At 27.4% G+C, this 19,353-nt stretch overlaps 1 protein-coding gene across 3 annotated transcripts in view; it reads right to left on the minus strand.

Moving 5' to 3' along the window:
* Positions 1–19,033, minus strand: part of LOC134832088 (talin-2) — a 38,965-nt gene extending 19,932 nt beyond the window's left edge. For 2 of the 3 annotated variants that reach the window (XM_063845988.1, XM_063845986.1), the window contains exons 1-2: positions 14,785–15,018; positions 4,003–4,126 (exon numbers count right to left, since the gene is read on the minus strand). The gene's annotated coding sequence lies outside the window, so the exon portion shown is untranslated. Of the gene's footprint in view, positions 1–4,002; positions 4,127–14,784; positions 15,019–18,951 lie in introns of those variants that run through there. The other variant, XM_063845987.1, reaches the window with a different exon arrangement.
* Positions 19,034–19,353: the final 320 nt, after the last annotated feature.

Consider the following 19,353-nt stretch of genomic DNA (forward strand, 5'->3'; position numbering starts at 1 on the left):
TTTTGTTTGTTTGTTTTTTTTTTGTTTTGTTTCAACAAATAATACAAAAAAACGTTTATCTCCCTATTTGTACTTAAAAACGGGACAAAGTCTCGTGCTTTTGGCTTACTTCCCTTTTTTTCTTCCTTTCCTTCCGTTTTTTTTCGTCCTTTTTGTTTATTTTTTTTACACAAAAACAGCTTTTATCGATGTGGCGACACGGCCAATTTTTCAGTCAAATTTCCATGAAACCAAATTAAGTTATTATTGGTTATTGGCCGTCTCGCTCAATCAAAATGAACGGAAATTAGATTAAACTCTTTTAAAAGTCGGTAAATCGGAGGGAAAATGTTACGTAATAAAATTACGTTCAACAAAGTAAAAAAAAATTGTTGTTATATATAATTTTTTTTTGTGTTAAAAAAAGAAACTCTGTGTGATAAAAATCTATTTTTAAAATATTTTGCATTTGACAGTTTTATGTACTTTTTTTTCGATGATTTTTTTAAAAGCCATGAACGAACATGCATGAATAAATTGTCTGGATAGTAAATTTTACAAGAATAAATTTGTGTGTGTTTTTGCTGCAAGAATCGGGCACGAGAGAGAAATAATGGAATGACAAATGTGTGTTGAGATCGTGAGTTGAGTGTGTGGGTGTCATGCAAATGCACCGAAAAAAGTTTTACAAATGTAGGTTATCAGTTTTTTTATGTGGAACTCTTGTGATTTTGGGCCACAAAAAATGATTTTTTTTTTGTTAGAAATGAACATTAATTTGATTTTTTAGACAGGTCGAGAGAGCTTAAGAAAAGAAATAATTTTTTATTTATTTTTATTAAAAAAAATTAATTTAATTAAATTTTTTAATAAAACTTTTTTTCTTTAATTTTTTTTTTAGTAAAAAAAGAACGAAAATAAATATTTCATAAATTAAAAAAATTGTTATAATTTTTTTTTCTATTAAAAAAACAAAATTAATTTAATTTAAATAAGCAAAAAATCTTTTAATACATTTTTTCAATTAAAAAAATAAATAAAAATAATTTTTAATATTTTTTTTATAAAATTATTTTTTTTTTAATTTTTATAAAAAAAAATATTAAAATTTTTATTTTTATAAAAAATTAGATTTTGAATAAATTTTTAAACAAAAAAAAAAAATAAATTTAAAAAAATGCAAAGCAACATTGTTAAAAACCCTCCAAAAAACACAAATTCGTTAAAAAACCACACAAATGCTCATCATCACACCCTCTAAAATGGTTCTCAAAACATAACTTAAAAACTTTTTGATTAACATTCTCTCTTTAATTTTCTTCTTTTTACATTATTATCATTATCAGTCGTTTTTTGTGTGTTGCAAGTGTGACCCTAATAATTCTCACAAAACATTTTACGTTTCACTCTCTTGCCTTGGCTGACCTGATTCTAGCACCTCGTTAGCAGAATCTAATTTATTGTGGGGATTTCTTCCACTAGGGACTATTAAAAAATTTATTATGTGGAAAATTGTTTTAGTTACCCTTTTAAAAATAAAAATTTTTGTCATCAGATTCGAAAACGACTGAAGACACATTGATAAGAAATTTCAACACATTTTTTTTTTGAATTAAAAAAAAAAATAATAGAAAAATCCACTTACCAAATTTTGGATTTTCCGCGACAACTTGTTTCTTAATTCTACACATTTTTCTTAATTTTAACTTAATTTACGCAAGAAAAAACACACGCTTTACTTTCTAACTTAATACTAACGAAGATGCCGACTTAATTTTATTATTTTTTTTTTTTTATGTGAAAAATCAAACTCGGAAAAAACTCTCTTATAGGACAATTTTTGCTGTACAAGACTTGTACCCTTTTTGTTTCGCTTGTAAATGTGACAAGTACTTTGACTACAACAGAAAAGGCACCTAATTGGCTTCTTTTATTTCTGTTTGTTTCTTACGACAGACAGTTTTTTATTCGAAAAAGGAAAAATCATAAGTTTCGGAATCGAACGAAAATGAAAAATTATGTGGAGGCACTTTTTTGGCACAAAATTTCCAACAATTTTTTTCCAAAAAAAAAACTTATTTTTTGTTTTTTTAGGCAATTTTGGTTTAAGGCGATTGGATTTTTTTAAAATTTTTAAAAATTTACTTTTGTCGTAATAATTTTTAAGGCTTTCGGTGTTCTTAAAGAGAACTTTGAGAAATTTAATATTAATAGAGAAATAACAGTAAAGCACTTTTTTTCGTTTTTTTAAATATTTTTTTTTTGTGAAACAGTTTTTTTTTATTGTCTGTTAATTCAAAAGAGTGTCAAGTGTGCAAAAAATTTAACTTTAACTTTGTTTAACAATATTTTATAACAAATATTTTTTTTTGTATTTTTATTTCGAAGAGAGAGGTCCTTTCGAGATGACGGTTAAACGTATAATGACTAGAATTTGTTGTTGACGATATTGAATGCTGTTTTGCGAGCGTAAAACTGTCCCGACTCTCGGTTTTTCTCCCCTCCCAAAAAAAACGGCAAGAATAAAATGTACGATTTTCATCCCTTTGTAAGTGGTTCGTCGTTCGTTCGTTCGGATGCTGTGTGTGGCGTATGAAATATTTATCGATATTATCATCATCATCTGAATCTAAGCAGCATACATCCACTTGTGCTCTGTGTCTATATGTGCCCAAGTGCGATAATGATGTTGAAGAAGATGAAAAACGAAGAAGAAGAAGAAGGGATGAAATGTTGCGTTCATTCACCGTTCTTTTTGCGTAACTTTTGTTGTTGTTGTCGTTGTACACACACAAAAGAGATGGCAAATAAGTATTTTTTCCTCCGCACGTACGAAAAATACTTGACTCACATACGCGCGGCGCGTACACCACGCAGCATGACAGGAGACGAAAGCAGCAGCAAAGCACCGAGAATGGAGGAAAAACAACACAATTACCCTCTTTCTTTGTCGTCAATCGAAGTGAAAAGGAAATTTTTTGTCGTTCTTGTTCTTCTTGTGTTGTTTTCAATCACAACCGAAAATTACATCAATTGTGTGTCTATGAGGGTGGACGTGCTCAGAGCACTTTCTCCAAGTAAGTACGTTGCTGAATTTTTTTTTTTCGATGAAAATCTCGATGAATGATAGAAATCAATTCGGAGAAAGAAAAAACATGACTAAAACATGTTTTACAAATGTTTGAATGTACGTGGAGGTAAGCAAAAAAATGTTTAAAGGAACGATTAAAATTTGCATTCATGACTTAAAAATCAGAAAAATTCAAAAATAATTTTAAATTTATTTTAAAAAATATTTTTCGCTATTTTTTGCAATTTTAATATTTATAATTCACGGTTCATGTTAAAATAATGAATTTATGTCTTAAAATATTTTAATTATTTATTTTTTAAATTTTTAATTAATTTAATTTTTGATACAGGGCTCTTAAGTCGTTGAATTTTAAATTTTTTTTTTCGTAAAATTTTGGAAAGATTTTTTAAATTTTTATTAAATTATTAAATTTAAAAATCTCTTAGGATTTATTTTTTTTAAATGCGAAAAAAAATTAACTAATGTACCTACCTAAATAGTTTTTTAATTTCAATTTATTTTTTATACTCAATTTGATTGAATGCAATATTTCTTTTCAAAGATCAAATATTATCTTTAAAGTTAAATTTTACTGATAATTTTTAAAGTTGGAAAATTTTTTAATAAATCTTTTTAATTAAAAACTCCATATTCAAAAATTCTCGTTTAATGAATGAGAAAAAAATTAATTAGCTCATTATATGGCATTTATTATTTTTTTTTATTTAATTTTTAAATTTACCATCGAATTTTGGTAATTTCTTAAAATTTCTATTATTTCAGAGAAATCTAATTATTTTAATTTAATTAAAACATAATTTTCTATTTTTTTTTCGGCAACACAAAATTTTGACCTTTTAATTCCCAAAGAGAGGTCAAAATTATATTTCGCTTGACTTGCATAAAAATTTAGTCTATCAGCTAAAAAAATAATTCAAAATTTCACTTACCTTATAATAATTCGTTCGTTTTCTGTCTAAATATTCTTTTTTGCGATATCGTTGCAATTTTTAGTAATTCAAAACTTAATCAAATGTGGAAAAAACGGTTGCTTTATTTAAAGTCATTAAAAATCTGCAAAGAAAGAGAGAAATAAAAAAAATTAATATTGATTTATTTTCAAATCAAAGACCGAACGAATCGGTCGGTCAAATCAATAATAACAATCGGAATGCATATCAATAACAACACCCATCACAAGAAGTGAGAAAAAAATCATAAACAATAAATTTGATTGAAATTTTTTTCATTTAATTTTTTTTTTCGTAGAAAATCTGTCAAAATCTTTTTTGATGTATTCACGATATCCGTTACAAAGTAAATAAATTCATCGCATTTGTCTAATTATATTCAATAAAGTAAAAAAAAATATTTATGAATTCAAATTCATTCATTCTCGGATTTGAATAATTACACAGCTATCTCAGCTACACCTCTCAATCAAGCAGAAACAGACACAAATGACGTAAGATTGCATGTGCGTTCACTCAGAACTCTAAACAACGAAAAAAAAAATAATAATAAAAATAGCTGAATTGCACACACATTCCACTTACACTTAAAACACATGACAAAAAGGCCATATGTTCCAGTTTAACAAGTGAACGAAGAAAAAAAATCAAATAAGCAAAATATGAGCAAGTAACGAACCAAATTCAAGTGGGACGAGGTTTGACATTTTTTTTAAAAACATTGTTCGATGGAGACGTCTAGTCCTCATTTTTCTCAAAAGACACACACGAACTGTGGGAGGAATTATTATTTATTTATTTACACGCACAGGACATTTTGTCGTCATATCTCAACCTCTTTTCGCTCAACACACAAGCGGGCTCGAGAAGAGCTTTTCTTGTTTATGCGAAAAATGTAAGAAGAAAAGATGCTGATGGCTCACACAAACACAAATACAGAGAAAATGTTGTTGTTTCGGATAATTGGCGCCCGACAGTCGGGCACCGTCTAACATAATTTTTCCCCGTATTCGCAGTGAGTTTTGCTCATCCCCGTCGTCGTCGTGTACGAGATGTGCTTTTCTCAGAGAAAAGTTGCTATGTGGCTGGAAGGTATGATGAATGCTATTTTAATTTTTCGCCAGTTTTGGTTTTGTTGTCCTGGAAATATTTTATGTGTTTGGTGAACTTTTAGGAAGGTTTTTTAAATGATTTTTTTTTTATTTAATTTTTTTATATTTTCAAGTTTTATTGAAAATAATTTTATTAAATAATAAAAAAAATAATTTTAAAAATTTATTTCCTCAAAATAAAAATCTCTAAATTATTAAAATAAAATAAATAAGCAAATCCTGGCTTTAAAAGTTTATTTTTTTAAATGAATATAAAATATTTTTAATAATTTTAAAAAATTAAAAATAATTTAAATTATTTAGTCTTTAAAAAAAAATAATTTTTAAAGCGAAAAATTTATGAAATTAGTTAATCGGCTAAAAATGCAAAATAATACCTATTATTATAGATTTTGATTTTGTTTTATTTGTCAAAAATTAATTTACTTTTTCAGAACAGAAATTGCTTTAAAAAAATTTAATTTATTTTAAAAACATTCTACGGTAAAAATCTGGCTAAAAAGTAAATTTTTATTAATTTAATTAATTAATTTAAAATTTAAATGACTCTAAAAATAAATTAATTTTAATAAATTAAAAATTAAATTAAAAAAAAGAAAAATTAAAAAATAAATTAATTTAATTAACTAATTAGTTAAAATTTTAAAAAGGTAAAAAATAAGACGAAAAATTATTTTTTTTTTAAATTTTTATCTTTTTATTAATTTTGCGATCAAGAAAATTTTTTTTTTATTTTTTTTTATTATTTATTAAATGGGTAATTTTCGATTTTTTTAAAAAACATTTTCATGAATTTTAACAAAAATTACGCCCGTTACAAAATTCCATCAAAAATTCGCACAAAAACGTTCCATCCATCCCTTAAATAGCATTCGACTTAATTAACCGTTTAGATAACATTGAAAACTTTTGCACCATGAACCGTACACATTCGAACGACGACGAACGACATCATCACGCTAATTGAATGTGAGTTGACAAAAATGAAGCAAAAGTTAACGTCTTCCCCATTTTTGCTAAACAAATGACTCTAATACAGCAGCGGATTAAGATATCATTAACCTCTTTGTTGTACGACTGTTTATGCATCGTGGGTGTGTATGCAAAAAAAAACAGCAAAAAAAACTTGAGGGGGGAAGTTTTCTGTTTTTTTTTAACAAAATTAAATAAATGCTTTGAATCTCAATCGAGGTTATTTTTTTCATCATTTTCCATTATTATCATAACGACGTGCAGCATTACTTTAATCTATCCAACTCAGAGTGCCGACAATAAGGAAAAATGATCAGATTTTAATCAAATCAGTGTTTTATCAGAATGCAGGGCGCCTACTGTGCAAAATACTCAATGCAATTCTTTTTTATTCACGATAAACAAATGCACACATGCTGTCACTGCGTGTACTGGCGAAAGGATAAATAACGTGCAGGGGACACTATTTTGATTGAGTTTTTTTTCCTTCAATCTCGTCGGAGTGCGCGTCGTAACGCCAGTAGCAGCATTTCAGTGAAAGGAGAGAGAGAAATTTATATGCAAATGTGTCCATTTACTTTAATCCAAAGCGGTATGAATATCACTTCCGTTGCTCGATCGATGAATTTTTCTCAATTTATCGAAACACATGATTTCTTATTTTTTTTCGAATTGTTTGTTCTCCATTCTCCTCTAAACTACACTAAAAAATCCACCTACTCGTGAAACTATTTTTAACATGAATTGCGTTCGCATTCTTTTGCTTTCTTACACTTATTGAGCATATGGATGGATTGCGAGAGTGGCGCGCGGCAAGAAAATATGATTTAAAATTTGTTATTATCGAAAACTTAGGAATTTGCTCGTTCCGTTGGATGTGTGGAATAAATGTAAACAATCAAACAACATGCTTTAAATCTTAATAATAATTCGATGACGTCGTGAACGAGTGGAAAAATTTATTATTTTGTTATCGTAAGTGTGGTTGATGGCAGAAGTCGGCATGGATGTTGCCGAGAAAGTGACAAGAAAAGTGTCATCAAAGCGCTTTTAAATTATTTTATTTTTAATTTTCAGTTAATTTTTTTAATTTAATTTTTAAAAATATTAAATTTTTTTAAATTTTTATTTTAAATTTTTTTAATTTATTTTTTAATTTTTTAAAAATTTATAATTTTTTAAATAAATTAATTTTTATTATTTATTTATTTTAAAATTATATTGATTTTAAAGCTTTTTTACATTGTAATGATGATTTAAAATTAATTTTTTGAGAATATTTTATTAATTTTATTATTTATTTTTATTTATTATAAAAAAATTCTTTTTTCAAAAAATTTAAAAATAATTAAATTAATTTTTAAAATAAAAGGTAAATTCTTTTAAAATGTTTATGAAATTTGTAACGTTTTTAAAAATTATTTTTCCATAAACAACAATTTTAATGAAATTTTTTTTTTTATTCCATTGATTTTTTTTTACTTTTTAAATAGATCAAGGGACAAATTCGGAACGGCCTTGATCATAATCTTAATTTTTTAAGAAAATTTTTGGGTAATTTTGAAAGAAATTTTTGCTTTTGAATTTCAAAATTAGTCGTAAGACCTTTCCTCGACCTTCAAAGCATGCTGGAATCAATTTTTTAAAATTATAAAAAAATCAAACAAAATGCGTTTAAATTACGAATAAATTTATGTTAGGCAACACAAAACAGACATCATCATGGTTTATAAACAAAATCGGATCGTGTGCCGCATATCTAATTAAATTTTATTTATTCAAATTATGTTTTTTTTTTAAATTTATTAATTTGAACAACTACTCATAAATTAACCCTTTCCTTTTAAATTTTATTTTTGTAGACATTGTTAGACAATCACCGTCAAAAAATCGGTAGTTGGCGCAATTTTGACAAAGGTTGACAAATTATTCAATTTGTAGTTGTTGACCGATCAACTCGCATCAGAATCACTGAGTCACTGACTCGCGACCCGAAAGAAACCAGAAATGCGGTTTTTATGTGATAAGAAGACTTTTGCAGATAAAAATGCAACAATTTGTCCTTCAACGTTTAAGAATTGATAAGAAATTGTCGAGATTTCTTCCCATTTCTTCACTGCGGATGGAATATTTTAATGATCAAGTGCGAGTTCATTACTCTAATAAAAGTCGACAAAAAACAAAAAATTAAAAGATGAGGAGTGGAACGGATATAAACCGTAAATCTAAACAATCTTTTGCTCTCTTCGACAGTGTTTACGTAACTTTTTTTCTCATATTTTAAAGATAAACATAAACACAGTCATTCAAAAATTCTAAGGTAATTTTTGTATCGAGAGAGAGGAACGGAGGGACTCCGTTTTTTTTTTCTTGCAAAAGGAGGAAAAGAAAGCAGATGTCTTTTTTAAAAAGACGTTTCACGAAAACACATAAATATTAGAAACAAAAATAGAAAAACGGCTGTCTGCCGTATCGTTTAATACAATATTTATTTACTTAAACTAATTTTCTGTTCAAAGTGCGACGCTGACGCTCAGTGAAAGGTTCAACACTCTTGTCAGGGTCGGAAAAACTTTTTAGTTTTGCTTTAGCTTGGGTTTAAGTTAGTTTAAGTTGACCTTTGACTTGAAATCAAGTTTAAAATCTCTATAAGTTGATTTATTTTTTTAAGTTAAAGTTTTAAGTCAACTAAGTCAAAACTAAAAATTTGATTTTTCAGCAAAAAAATGGTATTTTTGCCAAAATTTTGGTCTTTTAGTCGAAAACTTAATGATTTTTTATAAAATGGGCTTATGTTATGACTAAAATTTAAACTTAAAACTTTAAGTCAAAATAAATTTTTAAGTTTTAAAAGTTATGAAGCTTTTTATCAAGGGAGCAAAAAATTATGTAACTTAAGGTTAAGTTTGAATTTTTTTTTGTATTTTCAACCAAATTTCAACCAAATTAAAGTGAGTAGTCAATTTTTGGACTTAAGTCAGACTTAAGTGACTTTTACTTAACCTTAAGTTGAACTTAATTCATTTTTTCTTAAGCTTAAGCCAAAAAATTTTGACTTAATAAATTTTTAAGTCTTCATAAAAAGTTTTTCATTTGACTGAAACTGACTTAATGACTTCAAGTCAACAAATTTCACCTTATTTTACTTAATTTACAACTTAAGTCAATTAAGTCAAAAAAATTAAGCAAAAGTCAAAAAGTTTTTTCGACCCTGACTCCCGTCTTACGTGTGACGCGTCGACCGTCCCCGTTGCAAATCCATTGGACAGGAGTGAAAACTTTAATTGAAACATTTTAAAAATAAACATCGCAAGCAGTAACGGCAGTCAATGATCTTGATGATGGAAATATATACAATTTTCGTTGTAAATTAGTTGAAACATCATCAAGAAGACGCACGAAGAAGAGAAAAAAATCAAACGTAAAATTTCACCTAGACCAGAACTAGTTCACCAAATTAGTCGTCGTCGTCGACGGTCGCGAGACATTTAATTAAGAAATTTATTGCTTGGATCAAGAAGTTTTTCGCTTCAAATGAAAAAGGTCACGCATGACGATTAAAATTCTGTTCTCGGATACGTTTTTTTTTACAAGAAATTAATGATTGTGGAAGGTCGTCTCTCGCATCGCACACAAATGGATTACACTTCCAAATGATAATTAATTCAATTAAAGTGTGATGTGAGCTGCTCGTCAGTCGTTTCAGTGGCTGATACCATCAATTTTTAATGGTTTCAAAAACAGATCTGGTCATTTTTGGTTGTTTGTTGACGTTTAAAGGGTAACGAAATGCCGTTTGAGGGAACGGAACATGTATGCTGGTAGTTTTATTGCCCATCACGGGTCATCTGTTAGGAGACTTTTTAATGATTTCAGTGGGAATATTAAAGTTTTGTTTTTATTACGGTTCAAAAATGCAATTGTCGTTGTACCAGCATCAATTTATTCGTGTTAGAAGACGAAAAATGTTCGTAGTTGATGATAAGAAATGCTTCCAGAGATTTGAGCGACAAATTGATTTTAATAAATTAGCGTAAAAAATCAGAAATGAAGGAATTTTGTCATTTTTCATTCGTACAAAGGTCAAAAAATATTTTTCTTATAAGAAACGAAATTTCTAGTGAAGAAATTCTTACTAGAATTTGGCCTAGCTTCATATTTCTCTCCAAACAATTTTTTTTAGTTTACAAATTCTTTGTTCACTTCTCAGAAGCTGTTCGTTTAATTAGAAATTCATTGTTTTGTTTATTCTACTCATTATAATAAGAGACAATTCTCTGAACAAACATCTTCAAATGTTTTCATTTTGAAGCGATCGTTAAAACAAACAAAGTTACTTTTTCTAAATAAACCAAAAATCATGCAATTTTTTAGTTAAATAGAAAATTTGTTAATAACTGACAAATTTAAGCCATTAACACTAAATTTGCTTCAAAATTGGATCATTTTTGACCATTTTCAGTATGAAATTTTATAATTTTTTATGAAAGAACGCCTTTTTATGACGAATCGGTTATCTTATCTCCTCACTAAGAGGCAAAACTCGTAAATAAACAGATAAAATATGATAACGCTTCGAGCAGACGTGATACGAAACACGTTCTCAAAACTGTGTTTCGAGAAATTTTTCGAAAAAAAACTTGTTTTTTTTTTACTTTTAATTATTTCGATGTTGAATTAAGTCGCAAAACGTCGAAATTTCGCCAAATGCGGCTTAACAATCAAAACGTTTCCATATAAAACGCGCCGATTGATCTATTGTCATTCGCGCTGACCCACGCCCGCTTTGATGTGCTTTTTTAAGACAAACAACATTACATTCAATCAAATTGAGCTGAGCGTAGGTCGCGTAGTTTTAAATACTAGAATTTTGTACATTTTAACGTGAACGCGACTAATGAGACGCGTTATTTTTGCCTACATGTTTATTATTTTTTTTCTTTCGTTGAGAATTAAAAAAAAATATTATAAATAAAAAATGTAAATATTTTTGTATTTTATAACTTTTTGATTTGCACAATATTAAATTTTGATGTTATGAACAAAACTGTGGTGTGTGTGTGGGGGATGAGGTGAGAACCGGTTCCGATAAACCCGAGAATTTTATTAATTTTTTAATTTGTTACCGAATTGCAACCGGTTTTTACTCGTCGCGCATCATTTGTTTGGGATTTTTATCGTGTTTCATAGAATTTTGTTTTGAAGTTTTGTCCTTCGAACGGTATTTCGTTATTAGGCAAGTTAATTTTCAAAAAAAAGTTAGATTTATTTTTTATTTAAAAATTTTTTAATAATTTTTTTCATAAAAAAAAATACAAAAAAAATGTATAAAACTTTCAAAATTGATTAAAATTAAAATCTTTTATATTCTTGTTATTTTTTAACATTTTCGATTGCATTTCTGACAAATAATTAGAAAATGTATAAATTGAAAGGTCCCATTCAATTCATTAAATATAGACTCTAACTAACAAGTTTGAGGCATCCTTGTAGTTTTGTATGTTTAAAGAAAAATTTAAAAATAAGTGAAAAACTCAAAACAAATCAAAAATTAATTTAAATAATTTTTATTAAAACATTTAACAAAAGTTTTGATTTTTTTCAAGAAATGTAAAAAACTTTTTTTAATTTTTTTTTAAATATGATTTTTCAGAAACCATCGAAAGTTTATTGCTTAAAAATTACGAAAATCTAGGAAAAATCAATTAAATACTTAAAAAAGCCCCAAACTTATTGAGCTTGATTTCGTTTCGATTTTATTTTAATTTAATTAATTTTCAAGTTTAATTGAATTAAATTTTTAAATAATTTTAATTAATTTATCAGTAATAAAATTAAAAATATTTTTAAATAAATTAAGATAAAAAAATTTAATTTTTAAATTAAAATTAAAATTTCTTAGATTTTAAAAATTAAATTAATTTTTTTTTCAATCAGTTAGCTTCAAATAAATAAAAATAAAATTTCACAAAAATATTGATATTTTTTTTAAAACTACAGCTGCTTTGAAGAGTGTTCACTTCATATATCTTGTTTGAAACTTACGTAATCGCAAGTCAATGATCAGAATTTATACATTTTATCAATCAAACAGACACACTACAATTCTTGGCCAATACTAGTTTATATTATTTATTATTAAAGCGAATCATAATTTTTAATTATATTCATATTCTTGTTGTTTTTTATTATTATTTTTATTCCGAATGAAAATGCATAGACACACGCACTTCCTCTGATTCATAAATTTATTTACTGTTGCGGTTGTCGTCGACTTCATCGTCGTCGTCGGCGTCTGTTATGCATATGAAGCAAGCCGCAGCGAATAAATAAGCACAAGTGGAACTATTAATAGAGAGTATCTTTGCGCGTCCGCAATCGTAAGAATTGAAATATATCGAGGAATTAAATTGAAAAGAAGCCAGACCAGAAATTAATTAGGTCAGAAATATTGACTCACCTCAATAATATTTGAATTACGATTCGATTTCTTGTTATCACTTTTTTTCTTCACACTCGTTTTTTTTATTTATTTTGTAATTTATGATTCATGTGACTTTCTTTAAATTTATTTTATTTATCGACAGTGCACCGGACACAGTGACTGAAAATAAAACGAAAGACGTTATACAAAGAGAAAAAAACGACAAAGGAAACACTTTTGTTGAATCATCGACATCATCATCGTCAACATCATCACAAAAAAGAGCTAAAAATACGATTACATCAAACTCATCGAGTACATATGTAAATGTGGACGCCAGGTGACAACATACTTCTGTGTATATTTTTGAACGTGTTAGTCAGTCAGTCACAAAAAAAAGTGTTTATCTTGGCAATTCATCGCGGTTTTTACGTGGATGTTTGAAAGATTGATTGTTGTCTGCCAGCCAGAGAAATGAAAAGAATCGGTAATTATTTTTTCGAGGATGAAATTTACCGGAAGCTTCACTAATGGGTCGATTTAACTTGACTGGAAACGAGCATGAATGATATTTCACGGAATATTATTTTTTTTTAGAATAGGAAGTTAATTATAAACCGCGATCTTGAGAAATGTTTCATAGAACTTTCATGTTAATTTTTTTTTCTATGATTTTTTAACGATGAATATTTTTTGAATAATTATTATCATTAAATTTTTTATTTTCATTTTTTTTTTTTGAAATATTATCTAATGATAATTTTTTAACTAATTATTCATAGTTTATACATTCATTAATTATTTTTAAATTAATCAAAAAAATAAAAAAATAATAAAAAATTATTTAAATTGAAAATAGAATTTATTAAATTAATTTAATATCTTTAAATTAGATAATAAAAAAATAAGGAAAAAAATATAATTATAATATCCTTTAAATCTAATTTATTTTATTTTATTTTATTTTAAATTTTTAAATTTAAATTTATTAATAATTAATTAATTAATAAAATATTTCAATAAAAATTTAATTTAGTTTGATTAATGAAATAATTAATTTTTACAAATATTTTATAAAAAAATAAATATTTTTTTTTAATTTATAATTTTTTTATAAATAAAAAATATAATATGTAATATTTTTTAAATATTTTTCAATTCAATAAAAATTATTTCTTTCCTTAATTTATTAATCCTCAAATAATTTCAAAAATAAAAACGAAAAAAAAATCTTAATGAAAATCAATCAATCAAACCTGAAATCATCATTCGCAGTAAAAACTTTTCAGTAATTTTTTTCACAACTCATAAAAACACCGATTTTTCTCAAAATATCCATCAACCACTTTCAAAATTTTAAACTACTTGTCTTTTTTTATTTCTTTCTTACAATGTCTGTCCTTGAATCACGTAAAGAAGATATTTTTAGAATATAAATATTTAAAATTTTATGTTATGTTGTGATTTATCCACCGTTTGAAAAATACACAGAAACCACACACAATTTTTTTTTTTTTTGAAAATTTCAAAGGGGGTCAAGCTTCACTTTTGAAAATTAATTTTCGCCGTGATGCAAAACTAAATGGAACGTGAACTCATTAACGGTCGCCCCCATTTCTTCTGTGTGTAAATAAAAATGATGTCTGCTTTTCGATTCCAGAAAAATATTGAAACGTGCAAAATTGTACGAAAAAAAAAAACACTTTTTGCCTTGGATTTAATTTTTTTTGTATTGTATTGAAATCACATCAATTTTCAGTATTCTTATATTGAACATATATTTTTATTATGTCATATTTTTAAAATAAAAAATACACACAGCACTGCGCGCGCGGTTGATCTCATCTCAAATATCTCGCAGTTTTTATCGTGCAGATGTTGTTTTTTGTTATTTTCATTTGATTTTCATCATTTTTACGTGTTTTTAATTAGCGGTACGTCATTTTTTGTCACTGCTCGGTGGGAAATTTGACTTTGCGACACATATTTGCTACCATATTTTCTTTCATGGACATCGTCGTCGTCGCGGCAATTACGAGAGCTACGAACAAAAATACGACCTTTAAGAAACCATAAACGGAAACAAATGTAGGTAGCTCCTTTACTGCATGGCACGACGACTTGCGATACGTAGTACTTGTCCGCGAAACGGGCGTACACACACAACATTACACAGCGAGTTGAGAGTTAAGTAAAAAAAAAATATGCCAAGAAAAATGTATACAAAAAGTTTTTTAAAAAAATATAACATACACTTTTGTATTTAAAATTATACACGATGACGAAGAAGATTTTTTTTGTGTATTTTTCTTGCACTGCTGTTTCTTGTAGAAGAGATAGAAGTATATCTAGTATAATAATTTTCGACGGAAATAAATATTATTATAAAAAAACGTTTGTATTTTTTTTTTGTGATATACGTTGTTGCTGTAGCGTATAGATATGCAGCAGCAGCAGAACGGAGCGCGTTGTTACTGCGATTTGTTATTAACGGCACGGACTTAAAAATACAACTAATCGATTTTGCTGTTGAGGAGCGCGCGAGAACTGCCTGCCCAACTAAATGAGAGTTTAAAAATACACTTTTTTTCAGTGGATGTGTGAGTGTGTGTAAAAATAATAATTTAATTTATTAATATTGTGTTGGAGCATATGGTGGCGGTACGTATGAACGCGTATAACTTGTTGTTGTCTTTGGTGTCTTATTAGACAATTTTATTATTTTTTGAGAGATACTGAGCAATTTTATCGATACTGCTTATTTGTATTCGTGTTGCGACTGTGGAGAGTAGTTAATATATTTTTTTAACTCATTTATTTACAACTTTTTAAATGTTTTTATTATTATTTCGTTTGTTTTTTTTTTTTGAGAGATGTTCTATGGAACTTGTTGTATGAGTTTTTCATTGAGAATTCAAAAAAGGAGGTGGACAGAGATTTTTTTTCTGATTATTTTTTTTTTAGCAATTTGAGCTTTAATTTTAATTTTTAAATAAATTCTAAAATGCTAGAATTTTTCTGCATTTTTAAAATAATTAAATATAAAAAAAATTGTAAAAATTAAAATAAAAAATTGTCTGGTATTCTATTCATATTTTTTACATTCCATAGTTTAGAAAAACTTTTTTTTAATAAACTTTAAAACTAAAAATAATTTAAAAAGTCAGTTATGATTTTATTTTTTTTTTAATTGTTTTTTAAAACGATTTAAAACCTAATTCTTTTAAATTTCGAACTATTTAAATATTTAAAAAAAACTTGTCATGAAAATAGTCAAAAATTAAAGTGAAATGTTAGCTTGGATAAAAAAAAAACGTTTGAAAAATTAATTAAAATTTTATTCAATTAAAAAATAAATTTTGGATGAAAATTAATTTATTATTTAATTTATTTATTTATTTATTTTATTTTTATTTTATTTTTTTTTTTTTATTTTTTTTTTTATTTTTTTTTTTTATTTTTATTTTTTTTTTTTTTTTGTTGATAAAAAAGCTCCTAATAAAATTAGTTTATACCTCTTCCATTAATGTTTTTTTTTTCAAAAGGTCATCAAGTCACTAAAAAAGCCAATTAAGCCTCATTAAATGACACAAACTGCGCTCCAACTCAAAAAACAACAGAAAATTTAAATCTCGCTTCAATCAGAAGCTGTTTAGACTCATTTATCTCAATCAATTATCGTTCCACCCTACAAAATCGAACACAATTAAGTATCATTACGAATCGACATCTTCTCTTACAACAACAAAAAAACACATCAACATCTCAATGATTTTACTCAATTTACATATTCCCTACACCTATGTCATTATATGATTCAATTACATCGATCCTCCTATGCGAAGACACACAGAAACCCGATGAAAAACAAACATTTCAGCACGCACGCATCAATTGGAAAACGCACTCGATCCAAAGCAGCATATGTTTTATTTACAAAAACATTCGTATCTGCTGAGAAATCGAGGCTGCGAGAGAAAGAGAGACTTACTTTGATTTGTAAGTGTTTGTCTTAAAAATGTTTTTTTTTGTTGTATGCGTGAATACATTTAAAGATTTTAATTTTTGTGAGTTGTAAAAAAATACGTCACTCATGTGGCAAATGTTGTTTAAGTGTCGCGCGCTCTTCTAATATTTTTATTTTGTTTCATTCAAGTTTGATTTCTAGGTTTGAGCGACGTGTGTGCGGAACGATGATGTCATCACAGGTGCAATCATGCACGATATTTAGCATGTTGTGAAAGGGTTTTTATCGGTGATTAAGAAGGTCTTCGTGGAATTCGAAGACAAGTTTTGGAAGTGACGTGATGTGGGCTTGTTTAAAATGTTATTTTTGTTATGGAAAAAATGTCAATCAATCAATTACGTCAGCTTATCAAACACTGAATTTTTGATATTTTACTGGCCTGGAAAGCACATCACTAAAAAGTGGGAACCTAATTTTTATTTATCCAAGTTAAAATTATCAAAATTTAAAATTGTTCACAAGAACGGCAATTTTTTAATGTATTTCAAACATTTCTCAGAGTAAAACTTTGAAAAATGTAAGAATTTCTCTATTATATTCTTGAGATTCATAATTTTTCAATATGGCCTAAAATCCAATATGGCCGCTGCTTTGGGTTCTAAAATATTACCCACTGGGACAAAATGGCATTTTATAAGGAGCTGGAGGTTCCAAAATAAGGCTCTTCAAATTTTTAAACCAAATTATTCGAAAATCTTATTTAAAAAAAAAGCTTTATCAAATAACATAAATTTCGAAAATTTCCTATGAAAATTTGGAGGGTCATATAACCCACAGAGTCCTAAAAAGATCATTTTATTCCAAAATACCTTACGGATTGAAAAAAGTGATACATACTTAACTTTAGGGATTATTTTAATCCCTTATTTTCGAAAAGGTGTTAATTCAACCTCTTAAGGGCTTAATCAAATATTTTAAGGGGTTAATTCAATCACTCAACAGGTCCTTATGAGGTTAATTTAAATTCTTTGAAAAAAAACGACATGAAAATAATTGAAAAGAACTAAATTAACCTCTCAAGTGACCTGTTAAGGAATTGCATTAACTTATGAGGTTAATTTAAATTCTTTGAAAAAAAACGACATGAAAATAATTGAAAAGAACTAAATTAACCTCTCAAGTGACCTGTTAAGGAATTGCATTAACTCCCTAAGAGATTATATCCAACCCCTTAATAGGTTAAATTAACACCTTTTTCAATATAAAGGTTTAAAATAGCCCGTTAATTGCTTAATATCACTTCTTTTCAATCCGTAGAGTATTCACTTTTATCTTTTAGAACTTTCTAGAAAAACCATGACTAATATCACGGAAGAATCCATTAGATAAGCAAGCTTCCTGTTTCTTCTATGTTTCGAAAGTGACCAACCTGGATTATTCAAATGTTATCTCTCACATATAAATGAATCACTTCAGGTGTGTGTAATAATTCCATGTGAGAGAGACAACGACGATGGAATTCCGATGAAAAGAACACCTCATCGCTCACACAAAACTTATCATCGATAAAATACCAAAAGTATGTGAAATTTTCACTTTGATAACACACATATTTAACGACGATGTAAAACCAGTAGCGAGCTTCTTCTTACACAACAGAAGAAAAAAAAACAGAATTTGTTATGTATGAAATGCGACAATATCCTAAAAATGGAAATTTTACCGTAGTAAATGCAATACTGGTTAGTTCATCATCATCATCATCTTCTTCTCTTGCTACTGCTGTGATGTGTATTATTTCTTCGTCTTCATTAGTATGTATGTCTTCTTTTGTACTTTCGGATCGTACATGAGAGAGACACGACACAGGGCACTCCACTTTAAAAACAGATAAAATTACGATATTTATCACGGCGACACATAATTCTGCACAGCACGGCGAGAGTAGATAAATCCATATACGCGCAGAAATCAATATTTTCTAGCACTTTTTCGTACGTATCGCATCGATGCTGCACGTACAATGTGTATGAATGAATGACTCCTTTTACATTATAATATTAATGTGTACACAAAAATACGACACTCCAAAGAAAATGTCTGCACTTTTATGGTACGACAGACGAATATTTGCCAATATCACTCTTATCACTTGAACTTTTATTTGTTTCCACGTCTGATAACGGCGTCGATATTTCGATATTTTTTTTTAGCCATAATCGGTCAGCGAGAACTCCTTCATTTATATGTATTTTTTGAATCAATGAATGTATTTATACGCGAAAAAATTAAATCTCCCATACAGACCTACACACACGATGTATATGCGTAAAATATTACATTGATGTCAAACATCTGAAGAAAATAATTGAAAATTCTCGGGAGATCCGCGAATTTTGCGACGAAATAATTGCACACACGTAAAGAGATGAGGTTTAAAAAGGTCTACTTACAAAAAACGGAAATTTTAAGGCACTTTTTACAGTAAAAATTAATTATTTAAACGGACTTAAAATGAAACACCCATAAAATCAATATCGCTTCTGTCACTTGGTCTGAATCAATACTCGGAGTTGACAGTTCCGTACGGCCGTAACGTGCACGATTTGTGTACTGTTGTGACTGTTTTCCCTCGTATAACAAGCAGGGTTTGCTTTTAACGTCAAACGTTAGCATTGGGTTCCCTTTCGCAGTTTTGATTATTTTGAGAATTTGAAAAATGTTAAAATTTATAAAAATCAATACCTAATACTTTAATAGAAAATAATTGACTGTCAGAGTTTTACAGTTATCCAATACAAGATTGTTTGATGAATTTAATGTTCTTTATTTAACTGTAATACGTGAACTTTTAA

The sequence above is a fragment of the Culicoides brevitarsis genome, chromosome 2 (assembly GCF_036172545.1).
Source record: "Culicoides brevitarsis isolate CSIRO-B50_1 chromosome 2, AGI_CSIRO_Cbre_v1, whole genome shotgun sequence".
NCBI classification, from domain to species: Eukaryota; Metazoa; Arthropoda; class Insecta; order Diptera; family Ceratopogonidae; genus Culicoides; species Culicoides brevitarsis.